Here is a 21,747-nt window from a genome sequence, read left to right on the forward strand (position 1 = left end):
GCTGCCGCTGGAATGTCTCCAGTAACTACGCGGTCATCCATGGGGCTTATTCACAGCCCTCACCGGACATAGAGTACTAATATTAGAGATCACGGAGCGTGAAATGGTCTGTACTGAGGGTGGGCTTGTCTCTATCATCCAATCAGTAGTCTCATTGTTGCTTGTATTGGCCATAAATAACACATAGATACAGGTAATACATTCAGCCCATGTGATGGATGTACACAGCAATCAGAGAGCCAGGAGACAAAAGCTGGGTAATAACGGTAACACGGAGAGGCGGATAGCTGCGCAGATGAAGGATGCTCACACGGAGAGGCGGATAGCTGCGCAGATGAAGGACGCTCACACGGAGAGGCGGATAGCTGCGCAGATGAAGGACGCTCACACGGAGAGGCGGATAGCTGCGCAGATGAAGAACGCTCACACGGAGATGCGGATAGCTGCGCAGATGAAGGACGCTCACACGGAGAGGCGGATAGCTGCTCAGATGAAGGACGCTCACACGGAGAGGCGGATAGCTGCGCAGATGAAGGACGCTCACACGGAGAGGCGGATAGCTGCGCAGATGAAGAACGCTCACACGGAGATGCGGATAGCCGCGCAGATGAAGAACGCTCACACGGAGAGGTGGATAGCCGCGCAGATGAAGGATGGTCACACAGAGAGGCGGATAGCCGCGCAGATGAAGAACGCTCACACGGAGATGCGGATAGCTGCGCAGATGAAGGACGCTCACACGGAGATACGGATAGCCGCGCAGCTGAAGGACGCTCACACGGAGAGGCGGATAGCTGCGCAGATGAAGAACGCTCACACGGAGAGGCGGATAGCTGCTCAGATGAAGGGCGCTCACACGGAGAGGCGGATAGCTGCTCAGATGAAGGGCGCTCACACGGAGAGGCGGATAGCTGCTCAGATGAAGGACGCTCACACGGAGAGGCGGATAGCTGCTCGGATGAAGGACGCTCACACGGAGAGGCGGATAGCCGCGCAGCTACTGAAGGACTTTCACCGGGGCCTTCTATGAATTGAGGTTGGAAATAACAGCCTGAGTGTAATCCAGAGACGTGGCGTATCCTCCCATATCGGTGGTCCGAACCTGCGGGTCACAAGAAAAGATTCATCTTATCAGACATTTTATTCCATTAATCAGTATCCTAAGGAGCCCAGTAAATTATATTATAATTATTTATTATAACGGGGAGGAAAATCCGGATACATCACAACATTCATGGAGAAATCTGAAAAGAAGTCACTGAGGGAGAGACTTTTACACCGTATTATGTTAGTATTATTTAGAATTTATTCTCTTCATGCTTTCATAAGAACATTTTCATCTCAGTCTCTACGGGATCAGTTACAACCTGTGTTAATGTGTTAGCGCCATTTATCACGGTTACCGCCAATGCGTCCTGCTAACAAGTGAAATATTCTGCACACGGTAACCGTGTCCTGACAGGTGACAGCGAGAGGGGCTCTGTGCCCCCTGCAGGGTCGGCATCTTACCCATGAGTGGCGCAAGTCATTCCATTATATAAAGGGTCCTTAATGTCTGTACTTTATAAAACAATGTTATCTCCAGTGTATAAAGGACATCATTAATCATGTCACAGAACTGATCACAATTCTTCATGCAGTAAACAAATGGGTACTCTCTGGTACCGTATGGTATTTACTCTCTGGTATGGTATATACTCTCTGGTACCGTATGGTATTTACTCTCTGGTAGGGTATGTACGCTATGGTACTGTATGATATGTACTCTATATTATATGGTATATACTCTATGGAATGGTATGTACTCTCTGGTAGGGTATCTTACTCTATGGTACCGTATGGTATGTACTCTCTGGTACCGTATGGTATGTACTCTATGGTATAGTATGTACTCTCTGGTAGGGTTTCTACTCTATGGTATGTACTCTATGGTACCGTATGGTATGTACTCTATGGTAGGGATTTTGAGCATATTGTACACCAGAATCGGGACATAAGCCAATAAACGCAGCCCTGTCCGCTCCCTCTAAGTGCAAAGGACACTTACTACAGCCTATGATTTCTGTGAGTGAATGGGACAGGGAAGGGGCGTTTTGTTGTGGTCAATGTACTGTAAGGACGTGGTAAACACACAGCCACGTCCAAATCCAGCTCTGTGTGTCTCAGACTAGCCCTGTAACTGGAGCAAGAGGTTCGGTAGAAAACCAAGTAAGTCTAAGTCCTGATCAGTAGTCTCATATACAGCTAGAACATGTGTGTGCAATCATGTGCAACTGTAACAATGTATTTTATGCTCAGTGGACATATAAAAAAAAAAAACACTTTTTTTGTTTTAACTGCCATCACTAAGGCCTAGATTATTACTAGGTGACATCAATACAGTATTTTATTTTCCCTGTGTGTTCTTTTGTGAATTTATATTCCACATACATACTGGACACATCCTGCAGTGTACAACAGACATCTGCCCTGATTCATCAACGCTCCTATCTTCCCATCCGCTCCTTGTTGAGTACACAGAGCCGATTCATGAATCAATGGCTGTATGAGCCGCATGCAGAATTATAGTGGATAATATGAAATAGTCCCCAGACTCTCTGATAGTAGATGACGTGTCCTGGGGTATTGTCCCTCGGTCATGTTATAATGACCGAGAGTGTTTATAGTAACCACCATATGGGTATTACGGTGCTGGGCCGTCAGCTGGGTCAGTAGATCAGCTGCAGATAGTGCTGTAACTATTACTCTACTGTGCAATCCACATTATAGGGACTATATTAAGTAGAAGACCTGTACATTGGTGGCAAGATTGTGCAGACATCTCACTTCAGTAATTGCAGCGTTGCATGGCATGCTTGGAGCCGCACAGCCACGGGCCCTCGTGTCCTCCCAAGGGCCAGCCCTGGATACAGGAGCCTGTGGACAGCCAGTGATCCAGTCTTCTGGGCTCCTACCAGTCGTTCCAATGATTATTTTTTTTTTTACAAAAGGTTTCCTGGCTCTAAATAATATCTGCTTCTTCACAAGTCAGAGAAAGTAAATCCAGGTTGGATGAAGTGTAGAATCTTGAAGTGTAGGAGCAATTTGCCTCCCAATTTCTTATCTGTACATACAATGCAGTGCTGATCTCCTTCTCTACACGTTGCATCCATCTATCCATATAGGTGCATTAATACGGCACTATTGGTAACACTGTAATAAACACGGTTCCTAAGAGGACAGGCAAGGAAGACTTATATGATGTCATTCATTTATTCTGACCAATAAACTTGTACCTGACCCTGTCCATTATGTTTTATGTGTATATTTAGAGGTCTGGTTACAAAAACAAAGACAGAAACAAGACGTTGCTTGTGTTCCACTTCCTGCAGGCGTTTCGTGTGACCCATCTACGCACAGGAATATAATATAAAAGGTTCAGGAACGGTTTCACTGGTTCTTCGCTATGGTGGTCCAGCAATTCCAGAGTGTTAGAAAGTCTCCATTCTACTCTGAGACCAAGTCAATAAGGGGCCAACGCTGTAGTGGATGCATGAGGAGGAGAGAGAGGGCAGAAGGCTATAACTGGACTAGATGACAGGATAGTTGGGGAAAGTGACGAGCTGATGCTGGACCTTCTGGTAAGACAAGGAAGAGTATTTCAGAGCATAGGTGCAGCACAATGAAAGTCCTAGAGGTGGGACACCTTTTTAAGGGGGGGGGGGAGAGGGGATGAGGTAGGGGAGAGGCTACATGTTATACATCAGGGGTGATAGAGTAGCTGTAACAGGCTGAATATGGGACAGAAGGGGCCACAGTCTGGACTGGTGGAAAACAGAGCGTGTGGACATTAGGTGACTTCATTTCAGCATCAGCAGAGAGAGCTGGATTCATTCAGTGCTGCTGGGGGTACGCAAATATTCATATACCTAAACCTCTACATCTTACAATCTCATATTCTCAGGATGACTTTCTCCACACAAGCCCTAGATCTGGATCACAAGAGTCTATATTACTAAGGATTATCTGCACCGTGCCGAAATTTGAGTTTTCTTTTAGCTACTTATCCAGACATCATGAGACTCATTGGAGAAAATTAATGTTATAACAAGAAACAAGTTTGTCCACAACAAAATATGTGGAAACGAATGTCTCCATTCCTTGAAAGGTTCATCTGATAAAGAGCAAATGGAATAGAGGACGGCACCCCCTGGAGACTATATGGTGAAGGTTTCAGAACTGGCGAGAAATATGCAGGAGCAAAGCAAGCAAAGGGTATAAATGGAAGGTGACATTGCAGATAGATCTCCTACTCTGACTAAACAACCCTCTGACCCAAGCCAGACCTCATGTTTCAGTAGCAGGAATAAAAACCACTCAATCTTCCATATACAGAGGCAATGACATTATCCTCTCGTACTGAGCAGGATTACTATGGCGACAACACATCATTAGTAGGGTAAAACTAACCTGTCTCACGACGGTCTAAACCCAGCTCACGTTCCCTATTAGTGGGTGAACAATCCAACGCTTGGCGAATTCTGCTTCACAATGATAGGAAGAGCCGACATCGAAGGATCAATGACATCATTAAAGAGAAAGGGTCTTTTATACTCCTGAAGTTTCAGTTACATATAAGTTAGATGGGACCGGTCTCCTGAGGTGGATTCTGCAAGCATGTGAGTGTGTGATGGAAAACAACCAGGATAGACATTGTCATGGTCTGTGGCTCAGAAAACGGCAGACTAGTATTTACGGTCTTCCATTTGAGGATATTGTTGGGCCCTAGTTGGATAAGGGAATCTCTAGAAATTCTGCCCCAGCAAAGATGATCATGTAGACAGGATCGGTCTTCTGAGTAGGAGGCAAAGCAGTACAGACAAGGAAACCATCACAATCAAAGCAAAGGTGACAAATGCAATTCCGTAGGTCCCCCAATAGTGGTAGAGGAACAAGATAGATCAATAAGATGATCTTCAAGCCACATAAAAGGTACCTCAGATTTCACATCCTGAAACACTGCTTCCAAAGGATGATGATGTGTGTTCATTCAGCCACACATCATCCCCAGGGTTGTGCTAGCTCTACGGGCAGTAAGTCATCTTCAGGGAATACAAATAATCATCCACTTGGATGATATTCTGATGAAAGCGCGAGATCCTCAAACAATAAACAGACTTGTCTGGTGGTGTTATAATTCCGTGAGAACTCTGGCATGTCAATTGGAAAATAGGTCAGTGTTACAAATACTTCAATAGAAATATTTGGGGGTATATTCCTAAATGGATCTGATGGCTATAGAAGACAACACAAAACTGCCATCTTTCTGTTCAAAGTATCTGGAGAGAAAGGCGGAGTTCGTCCATGTTTTCGATGAATTCAGTCTTTGCACCAATTCTATCGATTCTCAGGGTTCGGAAACAAAATAAGAGGAGGACAAGGTAATCATAATCACCAATCTTCCTGTGTGGAACATCAATTCTGCTAAATGTTCAGAATTCCTCTGACAGATCTTCAATCACAAGGTCCAATAGAGCACCCATTGGTAGCCAGACTAGATTCACAGGGCTGGAAGAGGCATGTGATGAAACAAAGAGTCCACCTGAAAGTACTATAGACACACTTATGGCTGCAAGGAAAATCTCTACCTCCATAGTCTATTATATGATGTGGCAAACCATGAGATTGCTGTACTACCAGAGATTATAACTCCTGCCTCCACCGAGATAAAAGTGGACGCAGGACTGAAGAAAATTTCAGCATTCTTGGGTTTTTCCAACCAAAATTAGGCTCAAAGTCCATTAAACATTGATTCACTCAGGCAGTAGTACATCTAAAGCCACAAGTAAAATGAATGTCCACCTTCAGATTTGCCATTTGTATTACATGCTTCCCCAGTCAGTGGAGGAAGGAGAATGGCTTAAATTGGATCAACCAGATGTCTACAAGAATACATTCAGAGGACAACTGAAGTAAGGAAGACTGACGCTTTGTTATCTTCTCTGGATAGTACACAGTGCATCTAAACCTAACATTTCATGACGGATTACAAGCTGCATAGAGAGCCAATAGGCACAGAGCAGTATCTGAAACATGATTGGTTAAAGTGCACTCAAAAAGACCTGGCTATTATAACCTGGACATCAGTTCTCCCGAGCAAGTCAACTTTGGTCATAAAGTTTTGTAAGTTTAGGGTTAAATATAAATAATAAAGCAGCGTTGCCCGTTCCTTTCTATCACTGTGTCTCCTTTAGTGCCCACTGTCTGCTGGGATTATTACACACAGTACTGGAACATGGCAGTCGGCACAAGGATCCCCAACCCTACTGTTTGCTTAGTACCAGACTGAGACTTGGGTATGGAGAGCGGAGGGAGATTGTGTGTTAATAGATCCCTCTCCCTTTACATAATAAGGGTCTAACCCTTGATGTTCACTGCTATATGCCGCTACAGGAATAGAAAACCTCAGTAAGTGCCGACTAATGTTGCATTTTCTGCTACTATTATTTGTGCACCACTAACCAGATCCCAGATAATATTACATATTAGTGCAGAAATGGTCTATGAGATTAGAGAGACACTACAGTATATATTCATGCAATATGAACAATCTACATTAATAATCTGCCTGTATGGAAAGACCTAAAGGTCAGATATTTGGATTGTTGTGTAATGACATTGACCTTACAGTAGGACGTTCTCTTCTGGAACATATAAAATGTGTTTCCTACAGAACCTGTCTAAGTGAAATGACTCCAGCTATAACAAGTGTCTGAAACTTCTGGTTATTTACAAATTGTTTAAAAGTCTGGTCTACGTTCCGGATGTTGAATGAACCAAGATTTTGGGCGATTTCTCCAGCTGTTTAGTTTTCAGGAGTATAATCTCCACCTGTCCCTTCCCAGAGGGTGTTTCCATGTGTACCTGTAGAGTTTTCTCCTGGAGGAAAGACTTTCAAAGGCTGAGCAAACCTGTCAGGAGGCGAGTACTGGTCATAGCGGCTTCAGACCAAGGTTTAGCTGGTAATCCAGAATATGTCCGGGTTTTCACACACACTTATCTCACTTTGAGTAACAGCTTTTGCCTTGAACCTCAGTGTATCTTATGAACTCTCATGTGCACGAACATTCTGTAATAATTTTGCAAATCAAAGGCAGGTCCCGAAATGCCAAACATGGGTTGTCTTCCTCAAACTTCAGCGGATTCCTCATTATCTTACATGTGAGCACACATTCTGGATAGTTACATCTGTCTGAGATACTATTGGTGGCAGAATTCATGCAGCAGATAGATTACTCATCAAAACAAATGCTTACTCTTTGCTTCTTCAGCTCAGATTGTAAAGTACTTGGTCAGATTGAGGAGTAATTGGTTACCTTGTGGAGTAATTATTATCAACCTTTATGTATAGGATGCCACATGAGGGCAAACAACAAGACAGTACATGGTGTAACTGCACAATACAGTAAACAAATAACACTACAACTCTCAACACAGCTACTGCCAGCCTGGGTCAAGGGGTGCTTGGGGTATATTCAGCACATGCTGAATCATGTGTCCATTAGTGTGAGCGCAACTAACAGGTTTATAGCCACTGAAAGAGGTGCAAAGACAATGTAGGGGTAGAGCCAATGGGCAGAGAGCCCAAAGAGGAGGCGCGCAGTGTAGCTGGTGGGCAACAGTTATAAATAATGAGAACAGGAGGGAAGAGGACCCTGCTCACTAGTGTTTACAATCTAAAGGGAAAGAGGCAGACAAATGGGATGAGCCAATGTAAGGGGATCTGAGGGCAAGAAGTAAATGAGGGAGATGGAGGAAGAAAGAGGGTGAGGTATACTACATGGTGAAATAGTTAAGTGGAGGACTGGTAGGCTTTTATAAAGAGGTGGGATTTCAATGACAGTCTGAAGGTATACAGGCTAGGGGACAGTCTAATAGAACGAGATATGTGGTTACTAGAGGGGAGGAAAGGCGGTGGTCATTAGCAGGCCGGAGAGGACGGGAGGGAGTATGTATGGAGATGAAGTTGGAGATGTAGGGAGCAGTGGAGTTGAAGAGGGCCTTGTACGTGAGGGTGAGGAGTTTGAAGAGGATTCTATAGGGGAAGGGTAGTCAGTCTAAGGCTTGGCAGAGAGGAGAGGCAGATCTAGAGCAGCGAGGGAAGAAGGTAAGTCTAGCTGCAGCATTAAATATAGATCAAAGGGGAGCGAGGGAGGACAGTAAGGAGATGGGTGCACTGGTCGAGACGAGAAATGATCAGTGAGTGGACAAAAGATTTGGTGGCAATCAGGGAGAAGAAGGGTTTGATACGAGCGATGTTGTGGAGCTGGAAGTAACAGGATTAGGCACGAGATTGAATGTGAGGGGCGAAGGAGAGAAATGAGTCAAGAATGACACCCAGGCAGTGGAGTTGGGGAACAGAGGAGATAGTGGTGTTGTCACACTGATAGAGAGGTCAGGAGGGGAGAAGACTCTTGAAGGAGGGAAGACAATGAGTTCAGTTTTGGCAATATTAAGTTTCAGAAAGTGAAAGGACATTCAGGAGTAGATGGCGCAGAGGCAATTGGACATCTGAGAAAGATCAGGAGATGAGAGGTAGAGTTGAGTGTCATCTGCATACAGGTGGTACTGGAGGCCGAAGGGACTGATGAGTTCACCCATGGAGACGGTGCACACAGAAAAAAGCAGAGGACCAAATACAGAACCCTCTGGGACTCCTATGGGAAGTAAAGATGAGGGGACGACCAGAGGTACAAACAGAGAAGGAGCGGTTGGCGAGGTAGGAGGTGAACCATGAACGGACAGTGTCGGAGAGGGTGATCCACCGTGTCAAAGGCCACATCCAGGAGGATAAGGAGGGAGAAGTGGCCCCTGGATTTGGCCAAGAGAAGATCGTTGTCGACTTTAGTCAAGGCAGTTTCTGTGGAGTGGTGGGGACAGAAGCTAGAAAGCAGAGGATCAAAGATGGAGTTGTCAGAGTGGTAGCTGGTGAGATGCTTGTAGACAAGCTGCTCAAGTATTTTGGAGGCAAAGGAGAGAAGAAAAGAGAAATGGGGCGGTAGTTAAGTGTGTGAGGTGTAGAGCATGTTTAAAGGATGAGGGGAAGATATCAGTGGAGAGGGATAGATTGTAGAGGTAAACAAGGTGGGAGAGCAATTAGTCATATTGTGGAATACTTAGTAAGTCTGAGGAGTAATTGACCAATGTATGGAGTACTCAGTCAGATTTAGGAGTAATTGATCAGTGGGTGGAGTACTTGGTCAGATTGAGTAACCGGCTAGTGTTGTTGAGTAACTGATCAGGCTGTGAATTAATTGGTTATACTGCAGTAAATGGTCAGTGAGTGGAGTTCTTGGACAAATTGAGGAGTAATTGGTCAGTGGGTGGAGTTCTTGGTCACACTGAGGAGTAAGTGGTCAGTGGGTGGAGTTCTTGGTCACATTGAGGAGTAATTGGTCAGTGGGTGGAGTTCTTGGTCACATTGAGGAGTAATTGGTCAGTGGGTGGAGTTCTTGGTCACATTGAGGAGTAATTGGTCAGTGGGTGGAGTTCTTGGTCACATTGAGGAGTAATTGGTCAGTGGGTGGAGTTCTTGAACAAAGCGGATATAATGTATACCTTAGCATCAGATTGGGTAATATAAAGGCGATATTAGAGGTGTACTGATATTGAATGTTTGCATTGGGTTTCCTCACACAGACACCCTGGCTGCTAATTATGGTAGGAGTGAGTTGGCTGTGGGGTTTGAGCCTCTCTGTCTTAGAGAGATCTGATCTAAGCTTCACCAGGGCAGGGACTGATGTGTTTTAATAAAAGTCTCGGATGGTACAGCATTGCGTAAAATATTGGCTCTATATAAATGACAGAAATAAGGGCACTAATCATTATAAATTCAGACATTAGACTTGGAGAAAGAAATACTTGTAATATATAAACTATTTTCATTTTAATACCTTATACGTGGGCAACACATGTACAACAACAAATACATTCCGTGTCGTGATCACACAGATTATACACATTATCGGTGGTAGTCAGTTTAACGGTGCTGTAAACACCGACAGTGTCTATAGAAACCAAGATAATATGAAACATAACTCACCGGCCTGTCAAAAACAGAGACTTAAGTATCAGAGACACAAAGAGGTCCGATCTGAGGAGAGGCCGACTCTTGAAAATTACGTCACTTGTAAGCGTGATTTTCATATTTAAAGCTGCAATACTACGGACCCAGCGTAGGATCATGTTACGTAAGTATGAGGGTAATTATAATGGTACTTTACTGTACCATTAGGGTTAGGATAAGGGTTAAATTCAAGTTCATACTTACATTACATGATCCTACGCTGGGTCCGTAGTATTGTCGCTTTAAATATGAAAATTGCGCTTACAAGTGACGTAATTATCAAGAGTCGTCTCCTCAGATCGAAGCTCTCATGTGTCTGTGATACTTGAGTCTCTGTTTTTGACAGGTCAGTGAGTTATGTTTCGGATTATTTTGGTCACTGTAAACACTGTTGGTGTTTACAGAACCGTTAAGACGTACTACACCCCTTATAAATAAGATGTACATTATATCTGGATAATACAGGCGACATTAGAATGGCCTGGCAGCCATCTCTGAGGTGAAGGGGATAGGTGAAATTTCATAAGTCAAAATGTCTACAGGTTCATAATGTCAACAGTCAAAATGTCTACTTTACAACCCTATCCACATTTCATATAACTGTGTCGACATTACGGTGTTGACATTTTAACTGCCGACTTTTCATATTCAACTCGAGATGAAGGTACACGGCACAAGGGCAGCTAGACAGGGTAACCCATCCCCTTTCTACCATTTTCTATACCCAACATTATGAGGGAATTCCTATGAATCCGATTATTGGGATTAATATAAAACATGGCACATAACATGAAGTCTTGGGTCCATAGAACGCACTCTGTCAGATGTAAAAAGCACGAGTCATTGCGGCATGAAAGGGAAGCAGTCAGAATAGATGGCACTAGTATGAGTATCGAATATGCAAACTGTCAATCACAGCCTTGATGAAGTCCGTAGTGGTGGAGTAGCCTCCCATGTCTCGTGTTCGTACCTAGAAGATGAGTTGGCAGCACATACAGAACAAAGGAGAACAAAAAAAAAAACAAAAATAAAAAGATAAAACAGAAAAGTGAAAAGAAGAGCAAAGTGTGAGATCTACTGCTACCAACGGACTGACCATGTGGTTCCTACCGTACAACTGAGCTAGAGGATCACCGGACCTCTCTCACTGGACTTACACATCTCACTTCTAGGTCTGAACTACTACAATCACTCTCCACCCATCATCTCCCATTGTAGGGAACATACATGGAGGAGCACCCAGAATCTCTCACTTCCAGGTCTGATCTCCTCCGTTACATTGTCTATCCACCTGTACTATCCTGACGGCAGGGTACATACAATCCCTCACCAACTCAACTTATGTCCCTTCCTGGTGTGATCGCCTACATTTTATTACCTATCGTCCTGTCCTCTTCTGATTTAATGCACATAGATGAAGGAGCATCCATAATATCTCACCAACTCCACATATCTCACGTCCAGGTCTGATCTTATACAGTACACCTGTCCTCTCCTGAAGCCGGGGTATGTACACAGAGGAACATCCATAATATGTCACGTCCAGGTCTGATCTTATACAGTACACCTGTCCTCTCCTGAAGCCGGGGTATGTACACAGAGGAACATCCATAATATGTCACGTCCAGGTCTGATCTTATACAGTACACCTGTCCTCTCCTGAAGCCGGGGTATGTACACGGAGGAACAGCCATAATATCTCACCAACTCCACATATCACTTCTAGTCTCACTAGTTCTACTATCTAAAACGATAGAGCATACACATTAATATTATGCCAGTAATGAGACCACTAGTTCTGTCTAATATCACAGAGTACTAATTAATATTGTCCAATAACACACTTGGAGCTAGTTCTACCATATAACACCATAGAGCATACTAAAAAATACTGTTTGCTTAGGTCCTCTCAGCTAGACTGATAGTACTGTGTATACAGAGTACCACTGGCCAGAGGTCAGGACGGGAGGCCACATAACAGACAAGGGATAGAATGATCATAAGGATCTGGTACGTGAACCAGAAAGCAGTAAAATAATCCACAGCTTGTATCATCTCCCAGACAGTTCATGGTCCTGGTAATTATAAGCACCCAATACCTCAGACTACAAACAACATAATAAAGGTAACGTTAATGTCAATATATAGAAAACTGGAAGCTGAATTAGATGCCTTAATCCAATAGTATTGTACTGTATGCCAGCCTGACACGGCGACAGCGGTGATGTCACAAAGACTGTACACAGATCAGGCAGACAGCGTTCTGGAAACTAAAGCCATGAACAGGGAAGTAATTAGAGCTTTCACCAGACGTGGTAACAAGATTGTTACTAAGCTTAGACAGGAGAGTGGAGCCGGCAGGCAGTGTGTAATTATGTAGAGAAGGTGGAGCAGGACCAGTAAGCTGATTGTTACTAAGCTTAGACAGGAGAGTGGAGCCCATAGGCAGTGTGTAATTATGTAGTGAAGGTGGAGCAGGACCAGTAAGCTGATTGTTACTAAGCTTAGACAGGAGAGTGGAGCCGGCAGGCAGTGTGTAGTTATGTAGAGAAGGTGGAGCAGGACCAGTAAGCTGATTGTTACTAAGCTTAGACAGGAGAGTGGAGCCGGCAGGCAGTGTGTAATTATGTAGTGAAGGTGGAGCAGGACTAGTAAGCTGATTGTTACTAAGCTTAGACAGGAGAGTGGAGCCGGCAGGCAGTGTGTAATTATGTAGTGAAGGTGGAGCAGGACCAGTAAGCTGATTGTTACTAACCATAGACAGGAGAGTGGAGCCGGCAGGCAGTGTGTAATTATGTAGGGAAGGTGGAGCAGGACCAGTAAGCTGATTGTTACTAAGCATAGACAGGAGAGTGGAGCGGACAGGTAGTGTGTAATTATGTAGTGAAGGTGGAGCAGGACCAGTAAGCTGATTGTTACTAAGCATAGACAGGAGAGTGGAGCGGACAAGCAGTGTGTAATTATGTAGTGAAGGTGGAGCAGGACCAGTAAGCTGATTGTTACTAACCATAGACAGGAGAGTGGAGCCGGCAGGCAGTGTGTAATTATGTAGGGAAGGTGGAGCAGGACTAGTAAGCTGATTGTTACTAACCACAGACAGGAGAGTGGAGCCGGCAGGCAGTGTGTAATTATGTAGTGAAGGTGGAGCAGGACCAGTAAGCTGATTGTTACTAAGCTTAGACAGGAGAGTGGAGCCGGCAGGCAGTGTGTAATTATGTAGTGAAGGTGGAGCAGGACTAGTAAGCTGATTGTTACTAAGCTTAGACAGGAGAGTGGAGCCGGCAGGCAGTGTGTAATTATGTAGTGAAGGTGGAGCAGGACTAGTAAGCTGATTGATACTAAGCACAGACAGGAGAGTGGAGCCGACAAGCAGTGTGTAATTATGTAGAGAAGGTGGAGCAGGACCAGTAAGCTGATTGTTACTAAGCATAGACAGGAGAGTGGAGCCGGCAAGCAGTGTGTAATTATGTAGTGAAGGTGGAGCAGGACTAGTAAGCTGATTGTTACTAAGCACAGACAGGAGAGTGGAGCCGGCAGGCATTGTGTAATTATGTAGAGAAGGTGGAGCAGGACTAGTAAGCTGATTGTTACTAAGCATAGACAGGAGAGTGGAGCCCATAGGCAGTGTGTAATTATGTAGAGAAGGTGGAGCAGGACCAGTAAGCTGATTGTTACTAAGCTTAGACAGGAGAGTGGAGCCGGCAGGCAGTGTGTAATTATGTAGAGAAGGTGGAGCAGGACCAGTAAGCTGATTGTTACTAAGCTTAGACAGGAGAGTGGAGCCCATAGGCAGTGTGTAATTATGTAGAGAAGGTGGAGCAGGACCAGTAAGCTGATTGTTACTAAGCTTAGACAGGAGAGTGGAGCCCATAGGCAGTGTGTAATTATGTAGAGAAGGTGGAGCAGGACCAGTAAGCTGATTGTTACTAAGCATAGACAGGAGAGTGGAGCGGACAAGCAGTGTGTAATTATGTAGTGAAGGTGGAGCAGGACTAGTAAGCTGATTGTTACTAAGCACAGACAGGAGAGTGGAGCCGGCAGGCATTGTGTAATTATGTAGAGAAGGTGGAGCAGGACTAGTAAGCTGATTGTTACTAAGCATAGACAGGAGAGTGGAGCCCATAGGCAGTGTGTAATTATGTAGAGAAGGTGGAGCAGGACCAGTAAGCTGATTGTTACTAAGCATAGACAGGAGAGTGGAGCCGACAAGCAGTGTGTAATTATGTAGGGAAGGTGGAGCAGGACCAGTAAGCTGATTGTTACTAAGCTTAGACAGGAGAGTGGAGCCCATAGGCAGTGTGTAATTATGTAGAGAAGGTGGAGCAGGACCAGTAAGCTGATTGTTACTAAGCATAGACAGGAGAGTGGAGCGGACAAGCAGTGTGTAATTATGTAGTGAAGGTGGAGCAGGACTAGTAAGCTGATTGTTACTAAGCACAGACAGGAGAGTGGAGCCGGCAGGCAGTGTGTAATTATGTAGAGAAGGTGGAGCAGGACCAGTAAGCTGATTGTTACTAAGCTTAGACAGGAGAGTGGAGCCGGCAGGCAGTGTGTAATTATGTAGTGAAGGTGGAGCAGGACTAGTAAGCTGATTGATACTAAGCACAGACAGGAGAGTGGAGCCGACAAGCAGTGTGTAATTATGTAGAGAAGGTGGAGCAGGACCAGTAAGCTGATTGTTACTAAGCATAGACAGGAGAGTGGAGCGGACAAGCAGTGTGTAATTATGTAGTGAAGGTGGAGCAGGACTAGTAAGCTGATTGTTACTAAGCACAGACAGGAGAGTGGAGCCGGCAGGCATTGTGTAATTATGTAGAGAAGGTGGAGCAGGACTAGTAAGCTGATTGTTACTAAGCACAGACAGGAGAGTGGAGCCGGCAGGCAGTGTGTAATTATGTAGAGAAGGTGGAGCAGGACCAGTAAGCTGATTGTTACTAAGCTTAGACAGGAGAGTGGAGCAGACAAGCAGTGTATAGTTATGTAGTGAAGGTGGAGCAGGACCAGTAAGCTGATTGTTACTAACCATAGACAGGAGAGTGGAGCGGACAAGCAGTGTGTAGTTATGTAGAGAAGGTGGAGCAGGACCAGTAAGCTGATTGTTACTAAGCACAGACAGGAGAGTGGAGCCGGCAGGCAGTGTGTAATTATGTAGAGAAGGTGGAGCAGGACCAGTAAGCTGATTGTTACTAAGCACAGACAGGAGAGTGGAGCCGGCAGGCAGTGTGTAATTATGTAGAGAAGGTGGAGCAGGACCAGTAAGCTGATTGTTACTAAGCATAGACAGGAGAGTGGAGCGGACAGGCAGTGTGTAATTATGTAGGGAAGGTGGAGCAGGACCAGTAAGCTGATTGTTACTAAGCTTAGACAGGAGAGTGGAGCCGGCAGGCAGTGTGTAATTATGTAGTGAAGGTGGAGCAGGACCAGTAAGCTGATTGTTACTAAGCACAGACAGGAGAGTGGAGCCGGCAGGCAGTGTGTAATTATGTAGAGAAGGTGGAGCAGGACTAGTAAGCTGATTGTTACTAAGCATAGACAGGAGAGTGGAGCGGACAGGCATTGTGTAATTATGTAGAGAGGGTGGAGCAGGACTAGTAAGCTGATTGTTACTAAGCTTAGACAGGAGAGTGGAGCCGGCAGGCAGTGTGTAATTATGTAGTGAAGGTGGAGTAGGACTAGTAAGCTGATTGTTACTAAGCTTAGACAGGAGAGTGGAGCCCATAGGCAGTGTGTAATTATGTAGTGAAGGTGGAGCAGGACCAGTAAGCTGATTGTTACTAAGCATAGACAGGAGAGTGGAGCCGGCAGGCAGTGTGTAATTATGTAGTGAAGGTGGAGCAGGACCAGTAAGCTGATTGTTACTAAGCATAGACAGGAGAGTGGAGCCGACAAGCAGTGTATAGTTATGTAGAGAAGGTGGAGCAGGACTAGTAAGCTGATTGTTACTAAGCATAGACAGGAGAGTGGAGCGGACAGGCAGTGTGTAATTATGTAGATAAGGTGGAGCAGGACCAGTAAGCTGATTGTTACTAAGCTTAGACAGGAGAGTGGAGCCGGCAGGCAGTGTGTAATTATGTAGAGAAGGTGGAGCAGGACTAGTAAGCTGATTGTTACTAAGCATAGACAGGAGAGTGGAGCGGACAGGCATTGTGTAATTATGTAGAGAGGGTGGAGCAGGACTAGTAAGCTGATTGTTACTAAGCTTAGACAGGAGAGTGGAGCCGGCAGGCAGTGTGTAATTATGTAGTGAAGGTGGAGTAGGACTAGTAAGCTGATTGTTACTAAGCTTAGACAGGAGAGTGGAGCGGACAGGCAGTGTGTAATTATGTAGATAAGGTGGAGCAGGACCAGTAAGCTGATTGTTACTAAGCTTAGACAGGAGAGTGGAGCCGGCAGGCAGTGTGTAATTATGTAGAGAAGGTGGAGCAGGACTAGTAAGCTGATTGTTACTAAGCATAGACAGGAGAGTGGAGCGGACAGGCATTGTGTAATTATGTAGAGAGGGTGGAGCAGGACTAGTAAGCTGATTGTTACTAAGCTTAGACAGGAGAGTGGAGCCGGCAGGCAGTGTGTAATTATGTAGTGAAGGTGGAGTAGGACTAGTAAGCTGATTGTTACTAAGCTTAGACAGGAGAGTGGAGCCCATAGGCAGTGTGTAATTATGTAGTGAAGGTGGAGCAGGACCAGTAAGCTGATTGTTACTAAGCATAGACAGGAGAGTGGAGCGGACAGGCAGTGTGTAATTATGTAGGGAAGGTGGAGCAGGACTAGTAAGCTGATTGTTACTAAGCATAGACAGGAGAGTGGAGCGGACAGGCAGTGTGTAATTATGTAGAGAGGGTGGAGCAGGACTAGTAAGCTGATTGTTACTAAGCATAGACAGGAGAGTGGAGCGGACAGGCAGTGTGTAATTATGTAGATAAGGTGGAGCAGGACTAGTAAGCTGATTGTTACTAACCATAGACAGGAGAGTGGAGCCGATAGGCAGTGTGTAATTATGTAGTGAAGGTGGAGCAGGACTAGTAAGCTGATTGTTACTAAGCATAGACAGGAGAGTGGAGCCGATAGGCAGTGTGTAATTATGTAGTGAAGGTGGAGCAGGACCAGTAAGCTGATTGTTACTAAGCACAGACAGGAGAGTGGAGCCGATAGGCAGTGTGTAATTATGTAGTGAAGGTGGAGCAGGACTAGTAAGCTGATTGTTACTAAGCACAGACAGGAGAGTGGAGCCGGCAGGCAGTGTGTAATTATGTAGAGAAGGTGGAGCAGGACCAGTAAGCTGATTGTTACTAAGCACAGACAGGAGAGTGGAGCGGACAGGCAGTGTGTAATTATGTAGAGAGGGTGGAGCAGGACTAGTAAGCTGATTGTTACTAAGCTTAGACAGGAGAGTGGAGCCCATAGGCAGTGTGTAATTATGTAGTGAAGGTGGAGCAGGACCAGTAAGCTGATTGTTACTAAGCATAGACAGGAGAGTGGAGCGGACAGGCAGTGTGTAATTATGTAGATAAGGTGGAGCAGGACTAGTAAGCTGATTGTTACTAACCATAGACAGGAGAGTGGAGCCGATAGGCAGTGTGTAATTATGTAGTGAAGGTGGAGCAGGACTAGTAAGCTGATTGTTACTAAGCATAGACAGGAGAGTGGAGCCGATAGGCAGTGTGTAATTATGTAGTGAAGGTGGAGCAGGACCAGTAAGCTGATTGTTACTAAGCACAGACAGGAGAGTGGAGCCGATAGGCAGTGTGTAATTATGTAGTGAAGGTGGAGCAGGACTAGTAAGCTGATTGTTACTAAGCATAGACAGGAGAGTGGAGCGAACAGGCAGTGTGTAATTATGTAGTGAAGGTGGAGCAGGACTAGTAAGCTGATTGTTACTAAGCACAGACAGGAGAGTGGAGCGGACAGGCAGTGTGTAATTATGTAGAGAAGGTGGAGCAGGACTAGTAAGCTGATTGTTACTAACCATAGACAGGAGAGTGGAGCGGACAGGCAGTGTGTAATTATGTAGAGAAGGTGGAGCAGGACCAGTAAGCTGATTGTTACTAAGCACAGACAGGAGAGTGGAGCGGACAGGCAGTGTGTAATTATGTAGGGAAGGTGGAGCAGGACTAGTAAGCTGATTGTTACTAAGCTTAGACAGGAGAGTGGAGCCGACAAGCAGTGTGTAATTATGTAGTGAAGGTGGAGCAGGACCAGTAAGCTGATTGTTACTAACCATAGACAGGAGAGTGGAGCCGACAAGCAGTGTGTAATTATGTAGAGAAGGTGGAGCAGGACTAGTAAGCTGATTGTTACTAACCATAGACAGGAGAGTGGAGCCGACAAGCAGTGTATAGTTATGTAGAGAAGGTGGAGCAGGACCAGTAAGCTGATTGTTACTAAGCACAGACAGGAGAGTGGAGCGGACAGGCAGTGTGTAATTATGTAGGGAAGGTGGAGCAGGACTAGTAAGCTGATTGTTACTAAGCTTAGACAGGAGAGTGGAGCCGACAAGCAGTGTGTAATTATGTAGTGAAGGTGGAGCAGGACCAGTAAGCTGATTGTTACTAACCATAGACAGGAGAGTGGAGCCGACAAGCAGTGTGTAATTATGTAGAGAAGGTGGAGCAGGACCAGTAAGCTGATTGTTACTAAGCACAGACAGGAGAGTGGAGCGGACAGGCAGTGTGTAATTATGTAGGGAAGGTGGAGCAGGACTAGTAAGCTGATTGTTACTAAGCTTAGACAGGAGAGTGGAGCCGACAAGCAGTGTGTAATTATGTAGTGAAGGTGGAGCAGGACCAGTAAGCTGATTGTTACTAACCATAGACAGGAGAGTGGAGCCGACAAGCAGTGTGTAATTATGTAGAGAAGGTGGAGCAGGACCAGTAAGCTGATTGTTACTAACCATAGACAGGAGAGTGGAGCGGACAGGCAGTGTGTAATTATGTAGAGAAGGTGGAGCAGGACTAGTAAGCTGATTGTTACTAAGCTTAGACAGGAGAGTGGAGCCGACAAGCAGTGTGTAATTATGTAGTGAAGGTGGAGCAGGACCAGTAAGCTGATTGTTACTAACCATAGACAGGAGAGTGGAGCCGACAAGCAGTGTGTAATTATGTAGTGAAGGTGGAGCAGGACCAGTAAGCTGATTGTTACTAACCATAGACAGGAGAGTGGAGCCGATAGGCAGTGTGTAGTTATGTAGAGAGGGTGGAGCAGGACCAGTAAGCTGATTGTTACTAAGCACAGACAGGAGAGTGGAGCCGGCAGGCAGTGTGTAGTTATGTAGTGAAGGTGGAGCAGGACTAGTAAGCTGATTGTTACTAACCATAGACAGGAGAGTGGAGCCGGCAGGCAGTGTGTAATTATGTAGTGAAGGTGGAGCAGGACTAGTAAGCTGATTGTTACTAACCATAGACAGGAGAGTGGAGCCGGCAGGCAGTGTGTAATTATGTAGTGAAGGTGGAGCAGGACTAGTAAGCTGATTGATACTAAGCACAGACAGGAGAGTGGAGCCGATAGGCAGTGTGTAGTTATGTAGTGAAGGTGGAGCAGGACCAGTAAGCTGATTGTTACTAACCACAAACAGGAGAGTGGAGCCGATAGGCAGTGTGTAGTTATGTAGAGAAGGTAGAGCAGGACTAGTAAGCTGATTGTTACTAAGCACAGACAGGAGAGTGGAGCCGATAGGCAGTGTGTAGTTATGTAGTGAAGGTGGAGCAGGACCAGTAAGCTGATTGTTACTAACCACAAACAGGAGAGTGGAGCCGACAAGCAGTGTGTAATTATGTAGAGAAGGTGGAGCAGGACTAGTAAGCTGATTGTTACTAAGCACAGACAGGAGAGTAGAGCAGATAGGCATTGTGTCATTAACCAGAGATCAAACATCAGGGCAAGAATCATTCTGTTATTCAGTAACGACAGACAAGTAGTGAGATTGGAGTCAGAAAGCAGTTTGTTATTAAGCGGAGCCAGCCAGGAATATGTGTTAATTAGACTAAAATTTTAATCCCACTCAGAGGTGAGTCGGTCAGTACTGAGCTCATATTAAATCACAATGGAACTATGTATTCAGTATAGCAGCAATCAGAGACTTATGTTACGTTAGTCATACAGAACAGTCTCTCACCTTTCCCTGTTTGATCACTTTCCTCACTGCATCGGAGATCAGATTGGAGTGATACTCCAGGCTGGAAGAGAAGAAATGAGAACAATAAGTCACATCTTCCAACGTAAAACCTGGCTGGGTCCTTATATAATAAAATGTGAGTCATTCCCAATCAGACCACACGTTACACGCTAACATATATGTACCCTCCACCTTACACCCTCTTCCCGGTCATGTACCATGAGAACTGTCACATGACATCAGTAGTTGTTTACCAGACATGGCAATCACATGACCAGAGCATCTCACGTCATGTCATGCACGGACTGGTCGTCCTTATCTGGCAAAGGAACACACATTTTTACTTACTTGAGGTGGCGCAACATGTTTGTTGCGGTCAATAACATGGCGGTTGGGTTAGCGATGTTTCTGCCTACAGCTTGGGCAAAGGGGTGACGGGCGCCCTGTGGGGAGAGAACACACAATGATAACGGAATTCTGATTACCCGGATAACAGGCACCAGTGAGACTTATGGATGACAGAGCCTTGTGATTAATGAATGGTTGGTCCTATGTGGGGACATATAGGTAAGACAATTCTGTGAGAAGATTCCATTATCACACACACAGAATCATGCTGGTTATCAGGATGGCAGCCCTTCTGTGAAGTGACCTAGGATGAAGTTCGCTTCACTATAACAGGAAGCAGTCCACCAAAAGAAGATGTAGGGATGGTGGGCTCCCCTGTGAGGAGATGTAGGGATGGTGGGTGCTCAGTCAGGAGATGTAGGGATGGTGGGTGCTCAGTCAGGAGATGTAGGGATGGTGGGCTCCCCTGTGAGGAGATGTAGGGATGGTGGGCTCCCCTGTGAGGAGATGTAGGGATGGTGGGTGCTCAGTCAGGAGATGTAGGGATGGTGGGCTCCCCTGTGAGGAGATGTAGGGATGGTGGGCTCCCCTGTGAGGAGATGTAGGGATGGTGGGTGCTCAGTCAGGAGATGTAGGGATGGTGGGCTCCCCTGTGAGGAGATGTAGGGATGGTGGGTGCTCAGTCAGGAGATGTAGGGATGGTGGGGCCCCCCTGTGAGGAGATGTAGGGATGGTGGCCCCCCCTGTGAGGAGATGTAGGGATGGTGGGCTCCCCTGTGAGGAGATGTAGGGATGGTGGGCTCCCCTGTGAGGAGATGTAGGGATGGTGGGCTCCCCTGTGAGGAGATGTAGGGATGGTGGGTGCTCAGTCAGGAGATGTAGGGATGGTGGGTGCTCAGTCAGGAGATGTAGGGATGGTGGGTGCTCAGTCAGGAGATGTAGGGATGGTGGGCTCCCCTGTGAGGAGATGTAGGGATGGTGGGTGCTCAGTCAGGAGATGTAGGGATGGTGGGGCCCCCCTGTGAGGAGATGTAGGGATGGTGGCCCCCCCTGTGAGGAGATGTAGGGATGGTGGGCTCCCCTGTGAGGAGATGTAGGGATGGTGGGCTCCCCTGTGAGGAGATGTAGGGATGGTGGGCTCCCCTGTGAGGAGATGTAGGGATGGTGGGTGCTCAGTCAGGAGATG

The 21,747-nt window shown here is 45.7% G+C and overlaps 1 long non-coding RNA gene across 1 annotated transcript; it reads right to left on the reverse strand.

The window, feature by feature from the left end:
* Positions 1-741: 741 nt before the first annotated feature.
* LOC142109492 (uncharacterized) lies at positions 742-20,761 on the reverse strand. Its single transcript, XR_012680395.1, has 3 exons — positions 20,562-20,761; positions 20,214-20,274; positions 742-1,102 (listed from the first exon to the last, which is right to left on the reverse strand). It is a non-coding gene; the product is annotated as an uncharacterized LOC142109492 (long non-coding RNA).
* Positions 20,762-21,747: the final 986 nt, after the last annotated feature.

The sequence above is a fragment of the Mixophyes fleayi genome (genome assembly GCF_038048845.1).
Source record: "Mixophyes fleayi isolate aMixFle1 chromosome 1 unlocalized genomic scaffold, aMixFle1.hap1 SUPER_1_unloc_2, whole genome shotgun sequence".
Lineage (NCBI taxonomy): Eukaryota > Metazoa > Chordata > Amphibia > Anura > Limnodynastidae > Mixophyes > Mixophyes fleayi.